The sequence below is a fragment of the Oryzias latipes genome, chromosome 24, assembly GCF_053564925.1.
Source record: "Oryzias latipes strain Hd-rR chromosome 24, Olatipes_Hd-rR_3.1".
Taxonomy (NCBI): Eukaryota; Metazoa; Chordata; class Actinopteri; order Beloniformes; family Adrianichthyidae; genus Oryzias; species Oryzias latipes.
In genome coordinates, this window is record NC_136260.1 from 3571471 (window position 1) to 3598178 (window position 26708).

Below are 26708 nucleotides of genomic sequence, written 5' to 3' on the forward strand. Positions count from 1 at the left end.
CATTAGTTATTTCTGTATTTTGAAAAAAAAAATTGTAATGTTTTTTTACAGTTTACATGTTTTGCAGACCGCATGTTTTTTACACTTTTGCAGCTGTATTTATTTATTTTTTAATATTTATTTGTTTATTTAATAAGAATCTCAATTTTGATAATAATTTTTCATAATAATTTTAGTAGTATTTTTAATTATTTAATATAAATGTCATTTGTGATGTCCTTTATTGTTGTTATATTATATAGATTATTTCTGAATGTCGTGTTGCTGCCACAGATAAATGAAATTTCCCCATTGTGGGATTAATAAAGTTATCTATCTATCTATCTATCTATCTATCTATCTATCTATCTATCTATCTATCTATCTATCTATCTATCTATCTATCTATCTATCTATCTATCTATCTATCTATCTATCTATCTATCTATCTATCTATCTATCTATCTATCTATCTATCTATCTATCTATCTATCTATCTATCTATCTATCTATCTATCTATCTATCTATCTATCTAATATAATCATCCTGAGTATTGCTTTCTCTCATTTAATGCTAAGTATTTATCTACGCAGCTACAGATGCCAAATATAATACTAACAAGGTCACTTAAAAAGTTGACTTTATAAGGTTTTCTAAAAAAATATAATTTCATTATTTATTCATTAATTCCCAACTATTTTAATTGAGAAATTGGATTAATTAAAAAAAAACATGACGTAAAGTATTCCTATACGTGTGTGACTGTGTCAAAATTTCATCAAGCAAATCAGGGGAATGGAGGCCATATGGCAAATGGATGAGGGCTGAGCCATTGTTTTGGAGGGCTCCACAACACTGTCCTTCAGGAACTACACAACAAAAACTGCCACAAATCACGACAGCAGTTGATAATACTCAGAAGGAAGTGATGCCGATGAATAATGATTACGGTCACCTTCGTCGTTTGTCGTCAGCAGAGGAACATTTCTTGGACCAAAGTGTCAGGATGGAGGGCTGACAAATTTGCACGGATTTGGTCCTTTTATCACCATCCTCCTCCTCCCCATCACCCTCTGGAAGTGCTGCCAAGCCAGAAATTAATCTATGTTACAGCAACCCAACACGTCTTTGTAAATTGGAGCTAGCAGGTTGACCGCAGTGAACGCTGAGTGATGACACTGTGGGTCTGACTCCGCGGAGGCTGAAGCCGTCAGCAAACAAGGTCAAGTTGGTGGGCCTTTGCCTGAATGTTAGAGACAATCAAATCTTGTCTCTGCAGAGATGACTGAGTGAAATACGTAAGTCTGAACACACTGCACTGAAGCAGAGACCAGATGAATTGATTTCCTCTCTTTTGATTAGTTCAGACTTTTACTGGACCTGGCAGCATTCCACCTGTCAGACAGGAGGAGCTGCATGTGTTCCTCCTGGAGGTCAAGCAGAAGGCTACAGCCCATCGCACAGCCCCTTGTCAAGATAAATGTGTGCCAAAGTGACCTCTGGCCATGAAATAGGACCTCCAGAAAACACAACTTCTGTTAACCCTGGATGAGTTCACTGTCAGAGACATGATGCTCATCCTCAGAGCAGAGCAGCAAACAAACAAAATCCTACAGAGGTCAGCATCAGGCAGGCTCAGGTCTCTACACAAAGTTCAATGAAAAACCAAAAAATGAAGTTCTCCAAGGGGGTGCAGCTAATCAAACTGATATATGTAAACATTCATGAATAGAATATGAAAAAAATAACTGAAGAAATCCGATCTGTTAGGAAACAGTCAACATTTACCAGCAGGTTTTCACAAATATAACAATGTTGTTTTTGCTCGTGGGCCGTTGTATCTATCTGACATCATTCTAGATATGAGCCCTCGCAGACCCTGAGGTCCTCTGGTACAGGCCTTTTGGTTTTTCCAAAAGTTAGGACTGGTGCTTACAGCAAGGCTTCATTCCGTTTCTGTGACGCTTGCCTGTGGAAAAGCCTCCCAGAGAGACTCTAAGGCTGCATTCAGACTGAAAAAATCCTTTGTTCCGGATCAAGTCATGAACGTTGCATTTGGTCTGGCATCAGGCAGACCACTCTGTTATGGACCAAAGCTGGTAAACAAAACCACGTGACCAAAGATCTCTTTAGTCATTGGCCAGGAACTCTGAAGGCGAGTCCAAATAACAAGAGAAAGACGGACGTGCTGCACTTCACAATTCTTATGGGGACAGTTAACTTCTTAAAACTTTATATTTCCATGGCCAGTTTTGAACGTGGAGAACAACACTTTTACTTGTTACTTTGGAACGGCGGTTCATGCTGCAAGGCTGTAACTGGCTAGGAGACGTGCCGTGTGAGCTTTAACTCAGAGGATGCTGGCTACTGCAGTGATGAGGAGACGTCAGGTATGAAGGTACGCTGATAAGTGTTCATGACATATAGATTATGGGAAACAGGGAGACGTGATGTGTGTCACCTTCAAAGTTGTTTAAATCAGCCTCCATTCATTTGACCACATTCCAGTGAATGTAAAGAGAATTCTGTTAAGAAACTACAAGGTAGCTTTTAGGGTGACATCACAGCAGCAGCACACTTAACGAGACACAGAAAAGCATGTTTGAAGTGTTTCCAGCTGGGTTAAAATAAACATTTTAATGTTTCTGTTTGATAACTTGACAATCGTTGCTTTACATTTGTTTGTGGCTCATTGCTTCCTTCATTTCTTCTCTGTTAACGTCGGCTACGGTGGCCGTTTTGGTTCAGTTGTTCCGCTCCGAGGACGGATTAGATTCAGACTGAGGAACCTCAGAGGGAACTGAAGCTCAGTCCGATTGGAAACGAACCAAGTCCACCTCCAGAGATGGGTCAGAGAGCGGTTCCTGGTCCCGGACCAGGGTCACTAGGGTGTATTCAGATTAAAAATTTGTTCCGGATTATCAGGGAAAAGAACTCTGTTTTGCTTAAAGCTGAACCAAACGTGTCCAGTCTGAATGAAGCCTCAGACTGTTCATTAAAGGAAACCTCAAGACCTACCTTTTTAATCTGGATTATATCTGAAAAAAGTGAAGAATATGTAGTTTTGATATTTAAATTATATGATTTTACTTCTATTTTTACTTATTTAAATTGATCTTTTTTTTAATTTACTTTTAGTGTTCAATTAAAAATGAAGCCACATTTCTATTTTGTATTTAATCTGTCTGATTTAATGCTTTTTGTGTGTGTGTGGGGGGGGGGGGTGGTATGATGTGTGTGTTATGTATATATATATTTTATATATTTATTTTTTCTTTTTATGTCTTGCTTTTGCTTTTAAGAATTGGAAAATGTTTTTATGTGATGCACTTTGTGCTACTTTAGTTGACAAAGTGCTTTACAAATGAAGTGTGATTTGATTTGACTGTCTGCTGCCTGTTTCTGCAAAACTAAGTCTATGTGGTGTTCTTAAAAAGATCATAATTCATAAAATACATAATAGGACTTTTATGTAATTGTGAAAACCGGTGTAGTTTACAAAGCAGTGGAAACATTTATACAGATGTGGGAGAACACACATAAGACCACAACCAATTCATAATGCAGCAACTTATATTAGAGCACACTTTTTTATCTACCAGTTAAAAGCTCACCTTTAATGAAAACTGTTGCTTTCATTTGAATCAATATAAGGAGAGACAAAGAAGATCTATTGTTGCATCTTCAAAGGCTCCAGCCCTCGAAGAACAGAATGAAGAACAGCATAAACTGGAGGTCAAACAAACCTTTGACCTCCAGTTCTTTGGGTGCGTCGACACAGGGAGTACAGGCCAGAAGAAAGGCTGGAAACCAAACTATCCTTCAGAAGAGCAAAGGGAGTGACGGCTGTGGAAACACCGAGAATATGTAACGATCAAACTGAAAGTTTCAGCATGTTGGGAAATTTCAGTTCATTATGATAAAAATGATTACATTTGACTTTTGCATGTGTTTCAGATGGATTCATGCTTGGATCTGATTTTGACTTTTGTTTTAAAACTCCTTACACATGTAAGAATATGACCAACTAAATGAACATATTGATCTAATCTACAATGCAACTGTTATTCAAGAAAAACCACAAGGTGCATAAATTCTGGATTACAGGTTAGATTCTCTGTGTTCTGCTTTGGGGACAGCTGAGATTGAACAAGAAACTTTTGGAAAATGGACACATGCGACACATCTTTGGATCTATTTTCAAAGCCTTCCCAGTGATTTTTTTATTATAATTATGTCACTTTTAGGCACAAACAAAAAACTTATTAGGAATTTACCTGTGAGTTGTGGGTGGAAGCGTTGGCGTGGAGCAACCCCACCCCCACTTCCTGACACCCATCTGTTCGGACTGTACCCCACTAGCTTACAGCCCTTCCCAACACTAAGCTAACATTACTGGTGCAGCAAAAATGGTGAACAATTTCAGAGCTGTCCAGCCGTGCAGTTTAGATCCAGAGGTCAGACGAGGAAAACAGAGACTTGATGGATCTATTTGTCTGACAGTGGATGATCAGAATGGAGCAGAGCAGGGAGCTTGTGGCCCCTCCCAGCAGATTTTCTACATCACAATTCAAATCATTTTTCAGCACAAAAAATTGCAAATTTATCGTTATCGCAGTTTCCAGCTGTGCAATATCCATATCACAAAAGTCGGCAAAAATCGCAATAAATGTATCCTTAAATGTGCTTAAACAATCTTATGGCAACTTGAACTACTTAATGAATTGAATAAATCCCTTTACGCTTTGGACCAATCAGATTGAGCCCTCCACGATGTTGACCAATCATATGGAGCTTTTATGTTAGATGTTGCTCTCCTATTTAGACGAGGGTCATTTGGAGAATAATTTAAAGTATTTTGACTCTTAAATTAAACTTTTGCAGTGAAATGGAAATGTTTTTATTGTTTTTGCTATTTGTTCATTTATCGCAAGTTATATCGTCATCGCAATATTGACCACTAATATCGCATATCGTGAGTTTTCCTCAAATCGTGCAGCCCTAATTTGAATTAAGAAATTCACAGAAAGGCCATTTTAATATTAACTTCCTTCATGTGTGTCCACCCCTATCAGAAAAATGTCACAAGAACAAGTCTTTAATTGGCAAAACTAATTGATCTGACTGACCCACTATACATCTACATGCTATTTGAAACACCGTCATTATATTTGGAAACAGAATGACATCTGACATGTTCACTGTTAGTAACAAGCGTGTTGATATTAATCGGCAGACAAGTTCAGATAAGGAGATCACTCACTCATAATTTCCTCAGTGCGGTCATTCAGAAAGCATGAAAAACCTCTGGAGACCCCTTTAAGAAGTGCTCAGGTAGGTTGTGCACCACTTTCATATCCACTTGTGCTTTTTGCCACAGCCTCTCACACAATGTTTCCACAACTACAAGTAGGGTCGGACAAGGTCAGACTAACAAACAGCTTTGCTCGGCTGAAGGTGATCCTGTGGTGTTCAAATAAAGCAGACACAGCTCTTCTGCACAGAGGCGTGCCTCTCCTGAAAGCTGCATTTTGGGAATGTTTGTCAGAGGACGGCTATGACAGACTTTGCAGAGCAGGTGAACGTTCATAGATTTCCCTTTCTGTGAAGAACCAAAGCATGACTGGCCTCTCTGTCATCTCATCTGGATTCTCACAGAGCTGGAGGAGCAGGGCGACCAACCAAAGCCCTATTAGAAAGTTAATGCAGAGTAATGATGACTGGCTGTCAAAGTGAAGCAGCCCCTGAGAGAGAGAGAGAGAGAGAGAGAGAGAGATAGAGAGAGAGAGAGAGAGTTGCATCTCTGAGGAACAAAACACAAAGACTGAGTAAAGCTGAGCTGACAGACCTGGCTCATGATGCCAGCTCCTCATCTGGACCACAGCAGCACTTCTGCAGCAACAGCACTCTACACGAACAGAACCATGAAGTTCTGGCACATGTCAGGTGAAGCGGGGAAAAAACGCGCTTTTCTTAGTTTCTGGCTGTTGGGACATCAACTCAAAAGTGGAATGAGGTCATTTAAAGAACACAAAGGTGTGAGAAGTCCCTGCAGAATGAAAGCCCGACTTCCGCCATACCTGAGCGGCATCCCTGCCGCAGCGCGGCGGCTCCTGTTCCAGCAGCTGCGCCGGGACGCAGCGGAGCTCCGGGCGCGCAGCCACAGGCAGGCGTGGGGCTGTTCCGATTCGGATGTTCAGTTCGGAACGTCCAAGACAACGTAAGCAGGAAGAGTGGGTCCAGTTGCTCCGCCTCTCAAGGTTATGGACTGGAATGGTTCAGTCACTCCTTCTGGAACAGCAGCACCGCTGCCGGGAAGCTGCAGGTCCACGGATGGACGGACGGATGAATGGATGGATGAAGGGGGCGTGTTCTTCTTCAGGGGGAAGTAGGAGGAGGGAGGGTCGACACACGAAGATGCAAAGTGAGAAAGGAAAATGAAGAAGTTTGGAAAATTATCATCAGCTTATCTAACATGTAAAAAATAGAGCCACGTTTTTCTTGAGGCGTCACGTCATTTTTCCCCACAACCAAAATGACTGCTGCACACACGAGAGATCAAATAAAGATTTGAATCATCAGATCTGTAGGAGAAGGCATTGATAACATGGCAGGATTGGCTGTGTGGTGAAGAACATGTCTACATCTGGAAGACATCACTTTAACAGTCGGATGATATTCATTTTGCTCGGTGGCCACTGGGCGGCAGTGTTTTGGAGTGCATGTAAAAAGGCTCAAAACACCTTTTTGTGGAGCTCCAAAAAATCCAATCAAATCAAACTTTATTTAGAAAATAGCGCTTCTCATACATTGCGCAGCTAGAAGCGCTTTAACATTAAAAACAAAAAACACAAAAGATTTCAGTAAAAACCCAACCCACCCTTTACCCTTCCTCCCCTCCGTAAAAACACACTTTGTTTTAAAACATGCTTGTGTTTCAAACCTGCATTATAAAATAAAAATAATTTACAATTTTATTTGTTATTGATACTTTTTTTGTGCTAGAAACAGTTTTTTCAAAAAAGTACAGCACTGTTTGAAAGCATGCATCACTGTGCTGTGATTGCACTGATGGCGCTCCTCCTGCTGCAGGAGGGGAGCATCTCCACGGTCAGCACTGCCCCCCTCATTGTCAGCAGCTGCCACCGACACACTAACTAATGCCGAGGAAAGAAGATCAGACCACTTTTCCATGACTTGTCACACTTATCACAATTATATTACAGTCAAAGTGTTTCTTACCACCCTGCAACCGACTGACGACCTGTCCAGGGTGTGCCCAGCCTTCTCCAAACAGTAGCTGGGTTGACTCCAGCAACCCTCTGAGAGAGAATCAAGGGGTTTTGAAAATGGATAAATGGGGGATGTTTCTCTCCTTGGACAGCTCTACACTAAACCAGAGACGTGCAGTCAGGGGAGGTAACATCCTCACTTGCCATCATGATGCACACTAAGGATTAAACACGTATCTCTCCACCTCTATTAATGCTGTTTCTATAGGATTCTAATAATAATAATCATTTTATCTTCAACATCTTTGCATTTTAAGGACAATGAACGCTGTGAGGTGAGGCAACAGAGTTCTGCTTAGATTGTGCAATCCCATTCAAACTGGGTTGAGTGCCCTTTAGCTTACTCAGCACATACCGATATTGTAATGCTTTAACAGTTTTCTATACATTCTAGACATTTTTATTACATATGCTCATTTCCCATTTCATAGGTAATGTATTTTACATCTGTTTATAATTTTTTTAGAGTTTAGATTTGACATAAAGCTGCACTGAAAAGACCCAAAGTGAGGCAGGCAGTAGCCGCCTCCCTGAAGAGGGTTCTTGTGAATTCATGTTTTTTCTTGAGTGGTTGGTAATACAGTTTATTATGAGTCCCTTATTTAATGTTTGCTCAGACTGACTGTACAATCACAGAAGTAACTAATTACTGTCGTTTGATTACTTTTGTCGGTAACGGAGGAACATAAAATACAGTTCAAACTTCAGTTATCATTTACAATTACAGGACCATAAAAACCCTCTTGACTTAATTTCTTAGGTTTTTAGCCTTTGACATTTTCTGTCGGTTACATGAAACAAAACGGGTGTTTGTTAAAAAAAAAAAGGAGTTGCTAGTGCATACGTGCATGCATGAACGCGCAGAATTGTCTTTTGGCTTCTAGTAATACCAGAGTGTGACTTTTGTACGTAAATGTTTGTGTACATTTGTGCATCTGTGTGCATCTGTGTGTAACCACTCTAACTCTGCAGCTTGTTAGTTACATATAAAAAGGGGAAAAAAAAGGTTAGCCAGGTTAGCGCATTTGCATTAACACCCAAACTTGTTTGCAGCAAGAACAGACTGTCATTTTGACAGATTACTGTGAACCTCTCAAAATCGCTTCTACATGAACCTTAAGATCTAACTGCCAAAGGCAGGATCCAGAATCAATGAGACCAGAGATTGAGTGCTTGCCGTCTTCTCCAAATCATTTGGGCACAGCTGACTGCAAATCTGTAGAAGTGGTAGCTGCAGTGTCATCCACTACATGGCCTGTGTCTGACATCCCTGTCTTATCTACAGACAGTAGGGTCCCTGCTCACACCTGGGGGAAACACAAGCTCAATACAAAAGTCGACAGAAACACCAAAAGCTGCTACTTGCATCGGCAGAAAAGATTTGACAAACTTTTAAAGCAACAACCAGTCAGTTTTGCACAAAGTTTAAAGACCAAGAAGTATTTTACAAAGAAAGAAAGAAAGAATTCCTGAAATGCAAATATCCTCAAGTTTTTTTTGGTTTTTTTTAACATTAACATGTATTCAGAAGTCATTGTCACGTGTTACTGGGTCTGACATTATCAATCAATCAAACTTTATTTATAAAGCTCTTTGCATGTGATTCTCATTCTCAATCATTTACTTTGTTGTGTACTGTATGGAATGGAATGGACCTCATCTACCATATTTGAGCTACATCTCTGAATGTCGGCATCCTGTCAGGGATGCTGCTGATCTGACGCAGCACCTTTCATGCGGCTGCTGTGCGGCTCAGGTTTTCGCCTCAGCAGGGGGGTCCTGCAGCCGATCCAGCGCGCTTCACTGAGGCTGTTTGAGGGAGTCTCGTGCCGCTGCATTTGGCTGCCAGATGGTCCTGCATAACCACTTTGAATTATTCAACCATCCCACAGCAGATTGAAGCTGTCATGTGTAAGACAAGTTGGCCGGCCTCCTCCTCCTGTACAGCAGCAGGTGAACACAAACTGCCCCCGCCTGTGGATGTTTGTGTGTAATCTGTGTGTGCAGCCATGTCCACACACAGATCGGACTCATGCCCAATTTGCCTCCAAATGTGCTGCAGCGATGGATCATTTCTTCCTCTGATCGTTGTCTGATCAGACTCTTTCACAGACTGCGATGAGCATAATAAATGATGCACCTTATCCAATTTTAATGTGCAGATGCTGAGCTCACAGCAAAGTCAACCTCGACTCACAACAGGCAGTGAGGCGTTTTCTTCCATCCTCACGATCTGTGCTGTTCACTAATGCGTTGCATTAACTCTGACAGCGTCAAGCACAATTATGGAAATGAATAAAGTTGGTTAAGAATGTGTGAGGAGCCATAAACCAAAAACTGGGTGATGCATTTTCCTGAAGGTATAATGTTCCTCCTTTAATGTGCTACAATTAGCACACTGGCCATTAGTGATATTAGAGTGAAGCTTTACTGATGGCAGGGGTCATGATTGGAGCCGTAATTCCCAAAGATAGCGCCTGTCACTTTAACAGAGCCATTGACACTTTGAGTACATGTCATTACAAAACACTGCAGTGAAATAGATTAGCACATTACAGATGATGAATAAATCATATTTCTCCTCTCTCATTCACCTCTAGACTAACACACACACACACACACACACACACACTTTGTCAAGGTTGAGACGATCTAAACCGATATGTTTACGGCCTGAAGAGGAGGTCCGCTCCTCAGGGAGTGGGGACATGTTTGCTGTAATCACCCGGAGAGTGGCCACTTCAACCTGCTGGAGGTTTTGATCTCCTCTTTGCAGCTCACCTCCTCACTGAGAGCCACTTCACTTCAAAGAGGAGGCGGTGCTTGTGGATGTGTACCTGTGCCCTCAGCTCACATCAGCTCATTAAGTGATCCAGCATCTGATGATGTATCATGAAATCATGGCAGTTATGCTCTCCACAGAACAGCCTCGCCCAGGTTCCTCCACTCTCAAGGCACACTTGATGAACTTCACACCAGGGTGAGCTGGTTAAACTGTCTAACACATGCAATGCACTTCAAGTGTCCTGGGGCTTCGGAAGGCAAATTACAGATAAGGATGATTATTTTTGCATTTTTTGTACATCTGATATATATCTTTATGATGTTCTCATGTGTGTTGACAATCAAGCTTAGCAAACTGGTATCAGGGGTCCAATAATGGATCATCTTAAAGTAAATAAGAACCAGATGGAAAATGTTAAAAAGAAAATCATAAACTTGAAGAAACAGGGAGAAAAAAATATGTTTAAAACTTGGAAGAAAGAGTGATAATGTGATAATTTCTCTTTTTGTTCTGTCATGTTTTGAGTTTCAGTTTCCTGTTTTAATTTGAAAGTTTTCCTGTTTTGTACCACGGTTTTGAGTTTTACTTCTGGTACCCATCTGTCCTGATTGTGCTCACCTGTGTCTCGTTTTGTTTGTGTGTATTTTAATCCTGTCTTTCCCTTCCTCCTGTGCTGGTCCATAGTTTGCTGTTCCCCTTTCCGAGTGTTTCCAGTTTCAAGCTTGTCTAGCCTGCTCAGCAGTGGATTTTGGATTTTAGTTTGTTTTGAGTATGAAAGATCCGTTTAAATCTGGAACCAGCTGCCTCCTCCGCTCTGCACCTGGAAACTCCCTCAACCCCCTTCTTGACATTATGGACCAGCCTAACTGGTACCCAGCAGAGAGGAACATGTGGTCCACGGGGGCATTCTGCCAGCAGGCAGAGAGAACCAGGTCTCAGTGGACCCCTGAATGGTCCCAGTTCCCCTCCTCGTATTTCAACGGGAGTCGCCTGGCAGTGAGGGGGGGGCCGTCTTCCCCTTTCCTGTTCCCGTGGTGAAGCCAGACGCTCTCCGGCAAAAATCCTTCCTGGACCCACTGGACCAGGACATGTGGTTGTGGGAGGACTTTTTCCAGGAGGAGGGGAACGGGACACATTGGACTACGGACTTTTTCCAGTGCACTGCCTCAGTTTTTCACTGGAGTCTTCTGGCTGGGAGGGGGGCGCCGTCGCCCTTTTTTCTAGCTGTGGTACCAACTCCCTGAAATGATGTTTAAAGTCCTCACTGGGAGATTAGAAGAAGTTACTCCTCACATAACTGACCCCGATCAAAGTGGATTTCTTAAAAGCAGACACTCAAAGGACATTGTTTGTAGACCTGCTTTATAATATTTTGCCATACAAAAAAATCAGGAAATCACTGCATTCCAAAAAGTGACTTTGAAGATGCTGCTCACTGCTCTGCGTCCCTAGCATATGCTTATGCTTGGGTGTATGAAGGTAAAGCTGTCTTTCAGCTGATAAAGGAATTTGAGGTTTAATTCCAGGCTTCCCCAGTCTTTTGTGATATCTGCTGGCGATACACTAAACCCTTATCTGCCCCCCAACTCCATCTGGATGAACCTCATCTGTTGGACTATTTAAACATGTAGTTGTAGAGTTAGACAAGCTAATTCTTCTCTAAGAGTTCTAGTACATCGCCTGTCCGTCCTGGGGGAGGATCCCTCCTTCATGTGGACACCCCTGAGGTTTCTTCATTGTTTCCGGAATCAGTTTTTTAGGAGTTTTTCCTTACAGAGAAGAAGGGTCTAAGGGCAGGAAAGCCCAGATTAGTTAGTTTTTTCTATTGAATTGTATGCATTCCTTTTTATTTTATGTTTTACTCCACGTTTATCCGCACAAAGCCCATCGAGACGACTGTTGTGAATTAGCTGGTGTTAGGTTAAGCAGCAAAGCTGGTCCTCCATTGCTGTGTATATAAATGCGATTGAGTGCCTGGAGGAGGAGAACCAAGTGTGGAGCATCTACCTTCCCACTAATGGATGGTAATCCTCACCTGGCTTTGGATTCAGACAATTGACAATTCAGACCTTTATGCATTCAGTCTCATTACAGCACACAAATTGACACCTGCAAATATACCAGCCTGAAGATGTCAAACTGAAGGAGGAGGTGGTGATGTGGACTCCTGCAGATACAGGGAAAGGCGAGGCTGTAAATATTCATGGTGGAGTTGACAGTGTGTGCCGCCGCTCTGCTGGCTCCTGTCACGCCATTGATCTCTCACACATGACATTCACGTCAGACAATTGCCCTCCTTCACTTCAATCATGTGGGCTGAGGTGCCCTTTCTCTGCCCTGCTGGATGTCGGCTCCTCCGGGAAAAAGGAGGAGCTCAGTTGCCTCCGTTGCCTGCTTTCTCATCTCACCCATTATTATCAGAAGCAAGAACGGGGTTTCTCTTCTCACATATTTAACCTTTTCAAAAGTTACCCTGTCCAAACTTTGAATCTATTAAAAATCAAACAAATCAAACAATCAACAATCAATCAAACAAAGTAGACTTCAGCCTACCAGGAAATACAGGATTGGGTTAACAGATTTGGGGGACTAGCTAAGACAAAGAAGCACCCCACCCACCAACACAGAATCCGTGAACGGGGAATCCATCCCAAGAAGCAAAGCACACCAACAGGACAACACCTCCATCCATCACCTAGTTCCTATGAGTGGCTGGTAAAAAGGGTTTTTGACGCTGTGGGTTCAAAGCAGTGTCAATGGAATTAGCAGCAGTTCCAACACCAGTGAGGACTGGAAGGTTTTTGAAGAATAAACTGAAAGAATGTTTTATTTTAGTAATTTTGTAACTTTTAGGGAACAAAGACTGACCTTCTGACCCCTCCCTAATGCTTTTCTGCATCCAGCTGCAGACATCACTGCACGGGGGCGTCCTAAAGGGCGTAGTTACCCACTTGAGAGAACAAAAAGGAGAAATATGTATCACTCAGAGCCACTCCATGTCTATTCCTTAAGAGAGACATTGGTTTGGTCCAGCACACTGATGGTAAACTGCATGAAGGCCACTTCTTGCAGTACTTTCGTCTCTCCCTGGCCTAGTTTGATGTTCTGATATCCTGCATCAGTGCAAGGATCGTGCATTCGGCCACCAACTACACGCGCTCCATTTCACTGGGGGGGGGGGGGGGGGGGGGGGGCTGTCCATCTGTATGCAGATTTACTGATATATTTCATGCAATATACGATAGAGCCAAGCAGTGTAAAAATAAGTTATTAGCATAAACCACTGCAGTGAAAGTGGACCAGTTGGACCCCACATAAACTGACACCTAGGAGTCAGTTCTTTTTTACAAGGAAAGCAACTTGTAAAAACTAGTATAAAGAACTTTAGGTTAAGAACTTAACCCCGGTTCTCTGAAACATGAGTGAGGTATCACACTATGGGACACGCCCCCTGCGCTGTCCCCCAGAAGCTCTTTTTCATTACGCCAGTCTTGACTGGCAGACAGAAGATGACGTCTGCTCTCAGGAGGCGGTACTTCCTCCTGCTATAAGAGCCGGACGCCATCTTCTCTCCTCAGTCTAAGTAAGCACACCTCTTCTCGCTCCAGGCAAGGAGGGTGATCTGGTGAGATACCTCACTCATGTTTCAGAGAACCGGGGTTAAGTTCTTAACCTAAAGTTTTCTTTCAACATTCGTTTCGGTATCTCACTATGGGATGTAGAGACTCCCGTATTGCCAGATAAGCTTACTCCGAAGACCAACAGAGAACAACCAGGCTGATCATACAGGTGAAGGTGTGGACCCCACACCTAGCACTGCGTGAGGCAGCCCTGGTCTAGTGACATCCAGTCTATAAAATCTGATGAAAGTGTGAGGCGTTGCCCAACTGGCAGCCGTGCACACATCATCCAGAGAGATGCCCTGAAAAACTGCCCATGATGATGCCATGCCGCGAGTGGAATGAGCGCGCAGGCCCGCCGGGGGTGTTAACCCCTTGCTGTTATAAGCCATGGTTATAGCGCCCACAACCCAGTGTGACAGGCGTTGTTTGGTTATAGGCTTTCCTGTGTGAGGAGAAGCCCACGACACAAACAGCTGCTCAGATTTTCTGAAGCCAGCCGTCCTCTCCACATACATGCGCAGCGCCCGCACAGGGCACAATGTGTGAAGCCTCTCTTGCTCCGTAGAGGAAAAATGAGGCGGATTGAATTCCAAAAACTCAATGGGGTGGCAAGGTATGGTAGGGTTGAAAACCTTGGGCATAAATGCCGGATTCGGTCTCAACTAAACCTTAGAATCCCCTCTGGAGAACTGCAAACAGGACGGGTGAACTGACAACGCATGGATGTCGCTCACTCGTTTAGCAGAAGCTAGTGCAATAAGCAGAGCTGTTTTAAAAGAGAGCGCTTTGAGGCTGACTTGCCTCAGTGGCTCAAACGGTGCGCACGACAGTGCGTCCAGCACCACCGGTAAATCCCAAGGAGCAACAAGGCTTTTCGACACCGGTCGGAGCCGACGTGCGCCCCTCATAAACTGACAAATAAGCGGATGCTGGCCCACTGTTTTGTCATTAACACCTATGTGACAGGCGGATATGGCCGCGAGATACACTTTAATGGTGGAAAAGGACAAACCTTTTTCAATCAGTTCCTGAAGGAACGATAGAATGACTGGGACTGGGCTCTGGAAAGGCAATACGGCCATTTTTACGCACCAGTCCTCAAAAACGCGCCATTTGGCGCCATAGGCGGAGCGGGTGGACCGCGCTCTGGCACTCTGGATCGTGTCCACGACGTTCTGCGGGAGTCCCGCTGCCATGAGATTCAGCCTCTCACGGGCCAGGCCCACAGAGCCAGGCGCTCCAGATGAGGATGAAAAATTTCCCCGCGGGCCTGCGACAGGAGGTCCCTGCGTAAAGGCAGGGGCCACGGTTGGCTGTGCAGCATCTGAATGATGTCCGCTAGCCAGTGTTTCCCGGGCCACCGAGGGGCTACGAGGATGAGAGAGTGTTTCCCCTCCCGAACCCTGGTGAGGGTAGGGGCAATCAACTCCAACGGTGGGAACGCATACAGAAGTCGGCACGGCCACTCGTGCGCTAGAGCGTCCACCCCCAGGGGGGCGCTCTGGTCCGTCAGAGAGTAGAACATTTTGTAATGTATCTTAATTCCTGCTGGTAAGGTTTACAAGAAACATTCACGAGACGAGGGAGCCGTTCAGATGACGTACTTTAATATACTGCTTTGCGACAGTCGTAAATCAGAACTACGGACAGCGGCAGGGACATTACAAAGCAATAGCTTGATTCACCAAACATTACATCCCCTTTTCTCAGTTATAAAAAAAAAAACATAAATACGATTATCAACAATAACAAACTAAAGGCTGTCCTGGTGCTCTAACATGGAGCTCAAATGTTCTGAAATAACCCAACAAAACATAAATAATAATCATAAACAAGCTTTCCAGCATTTATGAACTAATCTAGGAAGGAGAGGTTACCAGCACTTCACTTCCATCAGACGTCTGCGTCACGTCTGTCCCTGAATACTATCTGGCACTGGATGTAGCCGGATTACAAATCTAGTCTATCAGGTGGCTTTACAGCTCTGCCACGTCTGGTGCGATATGGTTCGCTCCTTTGTGATGTAGAACACTGGGGAACCACTGAGGGTTGAGATGGTAGCTCTGAGGGTGCCACTGCACACTGCTCCTCCTTAGCTTCTGGCGTCCCTGCAGGTTCACACCAGGGCTCCTCGTTGGGCATGGTATGGCGCGATATATTGGCAGCAGCTGTGCTCGTGCGGAGATGCTGTCTGGTTCGACGGAACAGCTTGCCCTCACTGTCCACAATGTAGGAGCGTGGAGCACTGTGTGGTCGGACGACAACTGCTGGGGACCATTTTTGGTTTCCAGGGTGTGGCGCCATCCTGACCTCATCTCCGGGTTGTAACTCTGGCTTGGTGCTGACCGCTCTTCTGTCGTGGTAATGCTTCTGGATATGTTTTGTCTTGTCTAGTAACCATTTCACTTTATTGGAATCATAGGACGTGGGTTTGAGCAGTGCTCTGGCTGTAGGTAAGTTGTTGCGAGGTCTCCTGCCCATTAGCAGCTGAGCAGGTGACAGTCCTACAGACTCGAGTGGTGTTGTGCGGTAGTCCAATAATGCGAGATATTTGTCTTTTGCTTTGCTCCACAGTCTTTTAACAGTTTGTACTGCCCTTTCCGCCTCACCATTAGAGTGTGGAGTGTGTGGTGATGATGTTTTGTGCTGGATTCCATAGCTTTGGCAAAATTCCTTGAACTCTGCTGATGTATACTGTGGACCATTATCTGTTCTTAGGATGGCAGGGATGCCATGCCTGCTGAACTGAGTTTTTAGTGCCTCAATAGTTGTGCTGCTGCGCTGATCTTTCAGCTTGTCTGCTTCAATGAATTTTGAATAATAATCCACGAGTACGATGTAATGCTTATCCTCAAACAGATCGGAGCCAACTACTTCAAAAGGAAGTTCCGGTGTTTCTGTTGGCATTAGAGGAAGTTTGGGGAGTCGGTTTTGCACTTCCGCACACTTTGGGCAGCTTCTGATCATGTTTTCAATCTCGGCGCTCATACCTGGCCAGTATAACACTTCGCGTGCACGCTGTTTGCTTTTCACCATTCCCAAGTGGGACTGATGTATGAGGCGAAGCATGTCTGTTTGCATGGTGGGGGGAACAACAATACGCATACCTTTGTAGACAATGCCATCTGTTACCACTAGTTGACTTCTTGAGTCCCAGTATGGCTGCACAGGGGTCGGCACCTCTCTTCTGTGTTCCGGCCAGCCATGCTGAATGACCTGTTGGAGCAGACTCAGTTCATTGTTAGTTCGTGTCTGCAGCTCAGAGTATTTCTCTTCACTCACAGACAGAAAGTTGATCATGGAGACACACTCTAGACCTCCTGTCTCTGGTGTTTTGTCTGACAATTGAGCTCGAGACAGCGTGTCTGGCAGTTCCATATCTTTGCCTCTCCTGTACCTGACTGTGATGTCATACCACTGAAGTCGCAAGCGCATTCTTTGGATACGCAGTGGTGTGGACAGCAGCGGCTTTTTGTAGATGTCCTCGAGTGGCTTGTGGTCGTTGAATACTGTGACATGTTTTCCAAAAATATAGTGGTGAAACTTGGTGCAGGCATGGACAATGGAGAGCATCTCCTTTTCAATCTGCGCATAACGCGTCTCTGCATCTGTCATTGACCGTGATGAAAAGGCTACTGGTCGGTCGTCCGGTATCAGCACAGCTCCCAGTCCGGTGCTGCTTGCATCACAGTATATTTCCACAGGTTTTGACACATCGAAGAACTTCAGTACAGGGGGGTTCGTGCAAACATCCTTGAGCTTCTCAAAGGCTTGTTGCTGCGCTGGTTGCCACATGAATTCCATATCTCTTTTTGTAAGCTGCCTTAGTGGTGTGTCGATTTCGCTGAGGTTCGGAATAAATTTTGACAGATATGTCACAAAACCCAGGAACCGTCGGACACCTTCCTTGTCTGTAGGGGGCGGCATACACCTAACAGCTTCAGTTTTCACTGGGTCTGGTTTTAGCCCATCAGCTGTTATTAAGTGTCCCACATAAGGCACAGCTGACTGACGAATGTGGCATTTATTGAAGTTTAACCTCAAATTATAAGTCGTGGCTCGCTGCACAACCTGCTTTAGAATTTTGTTGTGTTCTGCTAGGGTTGGCGCTGCTATGAGGATGTCATCCATCACACTTGTGGCTCCACCAATGCCCTCTAGCATTTGATCCATAATGCGCTGGAATATTTCAGGAGCGCATTTGATACCAAATGGTAGTCTCAACCATCTGAATCTTCCAATGGGTGTGTTGAAGGTTGTTAGGAATGACGATGGGTCATCTGTTACATCTTGCACCAGTGTCGATCCTGAACTGCACCTTCTTAGACAGGATGTCAGTGTCCACTAACCACTTATCTTCCACTAATGTTGCTATGGGAACTGCATCTGTGGTGAGGTTGATGTCCAGTATTTCCTCCTCACACTCGTCATTTGTTGACTCCACATTTAAAGCACTCACCATGCGACTGCGGCAAACTGATGCCCAGTGGTTTGGCTTATTACAGCATGAGCAGATTGATCCTTTAGCTGGACATACACCTTTACTCCACTTGTGTTTGGGGTCTTTCCCACATTTGGAACACATTTTTGCTTTACCTTGCACATTTTGCCTTGGTTGTGTGGGTTTTTGCTGCCACTGAGTGTGAGCCTTTTTATTTTGTGCATTAAATCTTGGTTTGCTTGACACTGCTGACACCTGTGTGTCCTCCTCTCTCACAATTCTCATCTGTGTTTGTGACATTTCAAACTGTTGAGGGATTTCTATAGCTTTAGCTAGTGTCAGCTCCTCACCTTTGTCCAAAAGTCTTTCCTGGACACGTTTTTCCCTCACACCAGCAATAATGGCATCCACGAGCATGTCATCTGGGTCACCATACTCACAATCCAGCAATAGAAGTTTCAAGTCTTTCACAAAATGGTCGAATGTCTCCGTTGCTCCTTGTTTCCTCTGCTTGAAGCGATGCCTCGCGATCCTCTTGTTTTTCCGAGGTCTTACGTAGGCTGCAAATTTGTCCAGGACTTTAACTGGATCATCCTTTTCACCGTCAGCCCACTGGAGCGTTTTGTAGATTTCTCTCCCTTGCTCGCCAAGCCACGTTCCAAGCCAGCCCGCCTTCTGTTTGGGCTCTTGCGCAGACAGAGGACCCGCGAACACGAAGCTAACGTGGCTGCTAAACCTTTCAAACTCTTGGAATAAATCCGCCGCTTCCCAGTCTATTCTTGGGTGGTCAAACTGCATAGTCATGGCTGCGTAGGTTTCTTACTGTTCTTGACAGCGTTCTGACACCATGTAATGTATCTTAATTCCTGCTGGTAAGGTTTATAAGATACATTACACATTTGACACTGGGCGTTCTCCGCTGACGCAAAGAGATCGACCTCTGCTTGACCGTAAATGCTCCACATCTGGGCTACCACCTGGCTGTGGAGCTTCCATTCCCTGTAACGCGGGTTCCCTCTGGAGAGCAGGTCGGCTCCCCGGGTCATTATCCCCGGTACATGGATGGCCCGCAGCGACAGAAGACGGGAGCTGCTCCACATAATCAGTCTGTGTGCTAGCGTGTGCAACTGAAATGAGCGCAGCCCTCCTTGTCTGTTGATATACGCCACCACTGTGGTATTGTCGGTCCTGACTAAAACATGGCGCCCTTTCAGAAAGGGTAAGAAATGTTTCAGTGCAAGAGACACCGCCAGGAGTTCCAAGCAGTTTATGTGAACTGATCGCATGTGGGAGCCCCACAGACCGTTCACTGTCCTGCCCTCGTGAGTGGCTCCCCAGCCTGTCAGCGAGGCGTCTGTGGTGATCACCTGTCTTGTTTGCACGGTTCCCATGACAACACCCGTGGTGAGGAAGGAGATGTCCCTCCACTTGTGTAGGGCGAGAATGCACGTAACCGAAGCAAGCACTCGTCGGTGACCATGGCAGGCGGGGCTTAGATTGAGCGACGCCACCCACCGCTGAAAAGGACGCATGTGTAAGCGGCCAAAAGGGATGACGGACAGCGCCGATGCCATCAGCCCGAGGAGTTTGAGGCACAGTCTGAATGTTATCCACGCCCCCCTGCGGAACTGTGACAGACACGCCCGGAAGGCTGTCACTCTCTCCGCTGAGAGTCGCGCTCTGAACTCGACCGAATTCAGGGATAAGGCATAAGCCGATGAAAGTGATCGTTTGAACTGGTGTCAATACGCACTTTCCCCAGTTTACTGTGAAGCCCAGTGCAGTTAGGTGCGATGTGAGCAACCCGGCCTGCCTCCTGAGTTCTTCGGGAGACTGCGCTGCGAGCAGCCAGTCGTCTATATACATGGCCAGCCGAACGCCCATCTGTCTCATGGGTGCGACGGTGGCCTCCGTGCATTTCACAAACACCCGCGGACTCAGTGAGAGGCCGAAGGGGAGCACTAGAAACTCGTAAACCTTCCCTCGAAAGGAAAATCTGAGATACTTTCTGTGAGGGGGGTATATTGGGACGTGAAAATATGCGTCTTTCAAATCTATGGAGACGAACCAGTCTCCTGGACGCACAAACCGTACCAGACCTGCGTGTGTTAGCATTCTGAATTTGTACTTCCTCAAGTATTTGTTCAGTGCTCGCAGGTCTAGAATCGGACGCAGGCCTCCACCCCGTTTCGGGACCAGGAAGTATCTGGAGTAGAACCCGCTGTGAGCCTGCTCCGGTGGCTGAATGGCTCTTTTGCCCTGCAGTGTTTTGATCTCTTCCTGCAAAATTCTTGCATTTTGCCCCCTGGCCTGCGACTGCAGTATACCATTGAAAAGGGGAGGGGTAAATGCAAACTGGAGTTTGTAACCCTTGGTAACAGTGCTTATAACCCAGTCTGGCGCCCCGCAGTGCCACCATTGCTGTGATTTGTCCGAGAGCGGGCCGAGCGGCATCCGCGCTGAGACACTGGTGGGCGTGGCCAACACGAGCTGCGCTGGCGCAGGGCTCGTTGCTACCACGGTGCTGGGCTGCTGTGCCACTGGCGGAGCAACAGCTCCCTCCTGTGGCCTCATGTGCAGCTGCGCAGCTCCCACTCGGCTTCCCGTCATTTGTATGTGTTTTGTTTTTTTGTTTTGTCTTTTTGTGTTGAGGCTGCGCCCTTGGCTCGGGGCCTGGTTGCGCGCCTCGGGGATTTTTTATTTGTGTTGGTTTTAAAAACCTTTTCAAACACTTTCTGGGACCCAACTGTGGCTCCACTGAGCTCTCTGTGGGTCCCTCTTTTCTCCTTTTCAACTGGCTGTGAACACTGAGGGCCACCTGTGCCTCTGCACGCCTTTTGGTCGGGCTGGAACATGCCCTGGAGAAAAACGACAGGAACGGAACGTGTCGTGGAAGGGGGGAAGCAGGCTTCTGGTTTTGCCCGCTCTCCATCCCTGTTGGTTGCGCCCTAGGTGGCACGCCTCTTTTTCTTTGCGCTCTGAGCGACAGGAGGCGCTGGCTGGGCTGACGTTGTCACGTTGGGAGCAGACGGTTTCTTGGCCCAGGCCCCTCTGGCCTCAGCAGGCTTTCCGTGGCTCCGGTCACCTGGCTGAGGCTGGCGTTTCGGAGTGCGGTAAGTTGGTCTAGCTACCGCTTGAGCGAAGGAAAGACGCGGTGCAGCTGGGGTAGGAGGGGGTACCTTCCTGGGCAGACACAGCTGCAGTGCTTCACCTTCCCGTTTCTTCTCCTCACAGCGCCTTTGCATTGTGGCCATTGCTGGCCCAAATAGGCTCTTTGGGTCCACCGGCACATCGAGGAGTTGAGTCTTCTCCTTCTGAGAGAGACTGGATAAGTTCAGCCACCGGGCTCTTTCCTGGACAACCATGAGGGCCATGGCTCGCCCAGAGGCTTGGACTGCGGACCTGTGGAGACGCAGACAAAGGTCTGTGACCACGCATAGCTCGTTCCACAGGTCTGGGGTTGGAGTGCTTGACATCTGTTCCTGCAGCTCTGCCTGGTAGGCTAGGAGCAGAGAAGATGCATTCAGGGCTTTCACCGATGCGGCAACTGCCTTGTAGCCCTTTTCGGTGAGAGTTGACTGGAAGCAGTCAGCTTTCGAGGGCAGGGCGGGGCCCGCGGAAGTCATGGTGGACTTCTGTGTTGGGTGCAGGTGGGAAGCCAGCAGCGGTTCGACTGGAGGGATCTGCGAGAATCCGTTCTCCTCCATGTTGGCCCAGTCCAAAGCCGAGCCTCCCAGGACGGGGCTTTTGGCTGAAAAGGGGGTGCTCCAGGTCCTGGTCGCTTCCTCCAAGCACTCAGGGAACACTGGCAGCAGCTGTCTGCTGGAAGACTTGGCTTTAGGCAGTCTTTTTCCCTCATAGCGAGACGTGGTGGCCTCGGTGAGGGCTTCAGGCCACTTAATGCCCAGCTTTTCAGCTGCTCTTCTGCAGACATCATGCAGGTCCATCGCGGCGGTCGGGTTTGGGAAGCCGCCGCACGCGGCGCCCGCAGCCAGCGGCTTTGCAGCCGATGGCAGAAGGAAAGGCTCGCTGTCCTCCTCAGAGCCGAGGCTGATGGACTCGTCTCCGGAGTCGGGCACAGTGTCCTGAAACTCCGGGGGCGCGGCCTCCTGCTCATCCATGCCCTCGAGTGGCGCGACCGTATCCAGTTGGTCGCCCCAGCTCATGCCTGCCACCTCTCCCTGCGTAGACTCCTCTGGTAGTGGGGGGCTGGTTACCCCCAAGACCGGGTCCGCCTTGGACAGACTAGCTTGGCGCGCTAGTCTGCGTCTCAGGGTCTTGAGGGAGAGGCGCGCACAATGCTCGCAGCTAGCCGGAGATGCTAACGCGTCCTGGGCATGTTGCAGCCCCAGACATGCAGCACAGGCAGAATGGGTGTCTGCCCCGGCGATTTTGCTGCCGCATGAGCAGGCTCTAGGCAGAGGTCTGACCGTTTCCATGGCGAGGAAAGGTTTAGGCTCCATGACGACTTCGTCGACTCCGGTTGAGAGCGAAGCGCGAAAATTACTAGTATGGTGACTAGTTCTAACGGGTGCTGTTTGGAGACAGACCAACCGCGTGACCCAGACAAGCTATGTAACACCGACTAGCGTTCAGCGACCGAGTTGTTAGCTCGCTCTAGGAACAGTTAAGCTAGCTTCGGATACTACACCTGCCGTCTGAGGATGCTTCTGGGAGCGAGAAGAGGTGTTAGACTGAGGAGAGAAGATGGCGTCCGGCTCTTATAGCAGGAGGAAGTCCCGCCTCCTGAGAGCAGACGTCATCTTCTGTCTGCCAGTCAAGACTGGCGTAATGAAAAAGAGCTTCTGGGGGACAGCGCAGGGGGCGTGTCCCATAGTGAGATACCGAAACGAATGTTGAAAGAGAACGTAGAGTTTTACCCTCTCATAATCCTCCTTCATGAATCTAATAAGCCATAATTCCTTTCCCTGTTTATTTATCAGAAGACTCTTACTTTTGTTTATATTCTTTCAAATGTGTGTCTGTCTAACTTGTCACTACTGTCTGTACGTAGTTGTGCCAAACTCCATGCTACTGTGACAAGGAAATTTCCCATTCGTGGGATTACTAAACAAATCTAATAATTGCAATGTGAGCTACACATACCATATTGGACACATGTGTAGCTAAAAAGGCAAAATTATTGAATATAAAGACAAATTATAGATATCTTATACACTGATTCCTTATTTGTCAGCTATGTGGTCACTGAGGACTAATAACCAGCATTTTCCTTAATGTCCCTGAAGTGGCAACTGCCGTGTGGGACAGGCTGGTGGCGGAGTTCATGGCTGTGCCTCTGTTTGTGGTGGCTCTTTTCTTTCTTTAATTGACTGTGTGAATAAACTAAATCTAAACTCAATGTCCTTAAATGGCCTTTTATAAAGTTAAAAAAATTTCATTTTAACACACTGTCACAAGAATAGGCAGACGGCTGGATCCAAGTGCAGCAGGTTTATTAGCTCAGCTAAAAGTCCACAAAGCTAAATCAGGGTCAGGCAGAGGGGAGTCGATAACAGGCATGAGATCATCAGAAGAGAGACAGGATGGTCAAAATCCAGTTGAGGGTCGGGGCAGGTGGCAGGCAGACAGGGTCAGGAAACAGAAGATCAGGTCCAACTATAACAGTCAGGAAGGCAGAGTGGCACAAACAATATTTAGAGAGCTTAAGTATGCTGTGGTTGATGAATAAATGAGAGTCAGGTGTGCAGAGTCCACGATGCATGTTTAGAACTCCAGACAGTTCCCACCGGTGACCAGAGGGGGAGACAGATCTGACTTTTTTTTTTTTTTTTTTTTTTTTAATGGTTCTGTCCAACAACTGAGCAAACTGGAGAGAGCTGAAGGCCTTTTGTGTTATGCACGTGGGGGTGGAGATACATGCATGCTGCCGAAGTGAACCGTGAGTTCATAAGGGGAACCACATCCTACCCAGCCAGACCACGAGAAAGGGGAAGACCCCCGGACCAGGAGCACCCCCGGCAACAGGACCCATGCAGCAGGTCAGAGTTCTGAAAGAGCCCCCCCTCCTGCGTGCGGCCCTCCTTTGCCAAGGTCAATCACGAGGTCTGGGTGCAGGTCTGTCTGGGTGTCATTGGTGGAAGTCGCTGATCAGGGAGGGGTCAAAGATGTCATCAGCAGTGACCCAGGCACATTCCTCTGGGCCGTACCCCTCCCAATCCACCAGATTTTAAAACCGACCCCCTCGGCGCCGGGAGTCTAGAATCTCCCCGACTAGATAGGCCCCCTCGGCATCCACCATCAACGGGGGGAAGGCCGACTTCAGCGGGTTTCGACCGCGACCCCCCCATCTGGAGGTCTACCCGCAGGCTTTAACAGAGAGACAGGGAAAGTGGTTGAGATGCAATAGTTAGGAGGCAACTGAAGGACCCTGGGGTGATGTTTTTGACAATCTAGAATGGACCCACATACCCTGGACTAAGCTTTTTGCAGGGGAGCCGCAGCCAGAGGTCTCAGGTGGAGAGCCAGACCCACTGACTGAGAACCAGATAGGGACCCTCTTGCCCACACCACTCAGCCTGCGCTTGAGCTGCCTCCCACGTCTCCTGCAGCGGCAGAACCACTCGTCCACTGCTGGGAGCTCTGTAGGTTCTCCTGAACAGGGAAAGAACAGAGGTTGAACCCCAAGCACACACTGATATTGTGAGAGCCCCGAGGCTGTCTTTTTGAGGGAGTTTTAGGCCTACTTCGCCCAAACCAGGAACCAACTCAAGTCCTCTTGATGTCGACTACAGACTGTGTGATTTCATGGTTTAGAAGCTCCACTTGTCCATTGGACTGAGGAGGTATCCTAAGGTAAGACTCACGTTAATGCACAGTGATCATGTGAACAGTTGAAGATTTGCGGTATGTAAAAATATCTGTGTTATTTAGGTGTTGCTGTGACATTATTGGTGTTAAAAGATTAAATATATAGGCCCTGAAGTTCAAATCACATCAACAAATACAAATCACTCAATACAAAAACATCACGAAATTGACACAATTAAGAGCAAAACGAATTAATTTCTAGGAGGTTTTAGAAATCAAAACAAAATTCCTGGAACTATAATTATTCCAAAAAGAAAGACAGAAATTAATAAAAAGAACAAATAACAGAATGACAAAATAACAAAAGGTCATGTTTCTGAAAACAAAAGTAATTTCTAGAAATCAAAATGTTACTAAAAAAGTAGGTCACTGATTGGATGAGGACGTTTGTCCATCATTTTGAGAGACAGTTATTTGGCATGAAGCGCCTTAAACCAAAGACATTAAAGTTATTGCAAACCCAAAGAGCTGCTGCTGTCAAAGAATATTCTATTTCAGGACATTCCTATGAAGAGATTCTGGATATGCTCTGTACAAATCCCTAACTTTTTATCCTTTTTTGTAGCTTAAATTGAATTGAGTTGAATAAAATTTCAGCTCAGTGAAGCAGCATCCTAATATAACACATGACCAAAGGGGTTAATCTTCAGGATTAATTCCTTACAAGTGTCAGAATTTATCTACAATTATGAGAATGTTGGTCAGCATTTGGATGGGGGGGGGGGGGTGCAAACACTAAAAAACTGTTAACAAGGACACAATTGGACATTAGAAAATTGCAAATGCAAACAAATATTTTACAAAGGATTAACAAATGCTAATAAATATCTTCATAAACAGGTTATTTGAACGTGTATGTCATTTGTAAGACATTTACAAATGCTAATAAATGTCTTTACAGGCCAACTTCATACTACATTACAATTGTTAATGTCTTGTGTTTTAAGTAGTTTAAGAAGGATTTTTTAAAGGCATTACCATTACTCCACAACTGATTCAACCAGAATGAACAGGCAATTGAGTGGAGCAGGCTGATTAGAACACAAAAACCTTTACCTGAATAGCACAGAAAATGGGGAAGCGAGTGCATCCAACTCCAGAGTACAGAGCACCTCACACATGGAGAGTAGCGGCTTTCATTCATCTCCAGCACCACCCAAACAATCAGTACACAAATTGACAGCACCTGGGCTGCAGGTGAACCCAGTTCATCCTGACGCACACATTTTAAGAGTGGTTGTTGAAATGGTTCAGTTAAACTTCAGACTTGTGAAATCATGACCATTCATGTGATAATTCCACAACCACTTAAATATAAAAACATGTTTAGTTCCTCGCCTTAATGGAGGAATAGCTAGAAGTCCTGCTGCTTTCCAGGGGCGTTAAAGACACTGAGCGCTATGAGCAGGAACTGAATTAGAAATCTTTTTGGAGCACATGTTGACACTTGGTTTCATCTGAGCCTGTTGTGACCATGCTTGATGAAAAACAGAGATGGACAGAGGAGAGAGCCAATGTGTGTTTGCTGAGAGGATAAAGAGATCGTTTTTATCCTCCATCAGATATTCCTGTCACACTGCAGGTCTGACAATTGCTTCAGAAATTCTCTCAAACACTTATCAATCTGTTTCAGTGGGACTAAGACAGAGTTTGCACTGTCCAACATGGGCCCTGATAGTCAAAGCTGTTGTGCAGCAGCGGGTTAACTTGCAGGAGCGGTTGAAATCTCATCTAGGTGTCCTGGAATTGAGGTTCA

At 45.9% G+C, this 26708-nt stretch overlaps 1 long non-coding RNA gene across 1 annotated transcript; it reads right to left on the bottom strand.

Annotated features, from left to right (window-relative positions):
• Positions 1-23900: 23900 nt before the first annotated feature.
• Positions 23901-26072, bottom strand: LOC144990176 (uncharacterized). Its single transcript, XR_013654163.1, has 2 exons — positions 26009-26072; positions 23901-24736 (listed from the first exon to the last, which is right to left on the bottom strand). It is a non-coding gene; the product is annotated as an uncharacterized LOC144990176 (long non-coding RNA).
• Between the last annotated feature and the right edge of the window lie 636 nt (positions 26073-26708).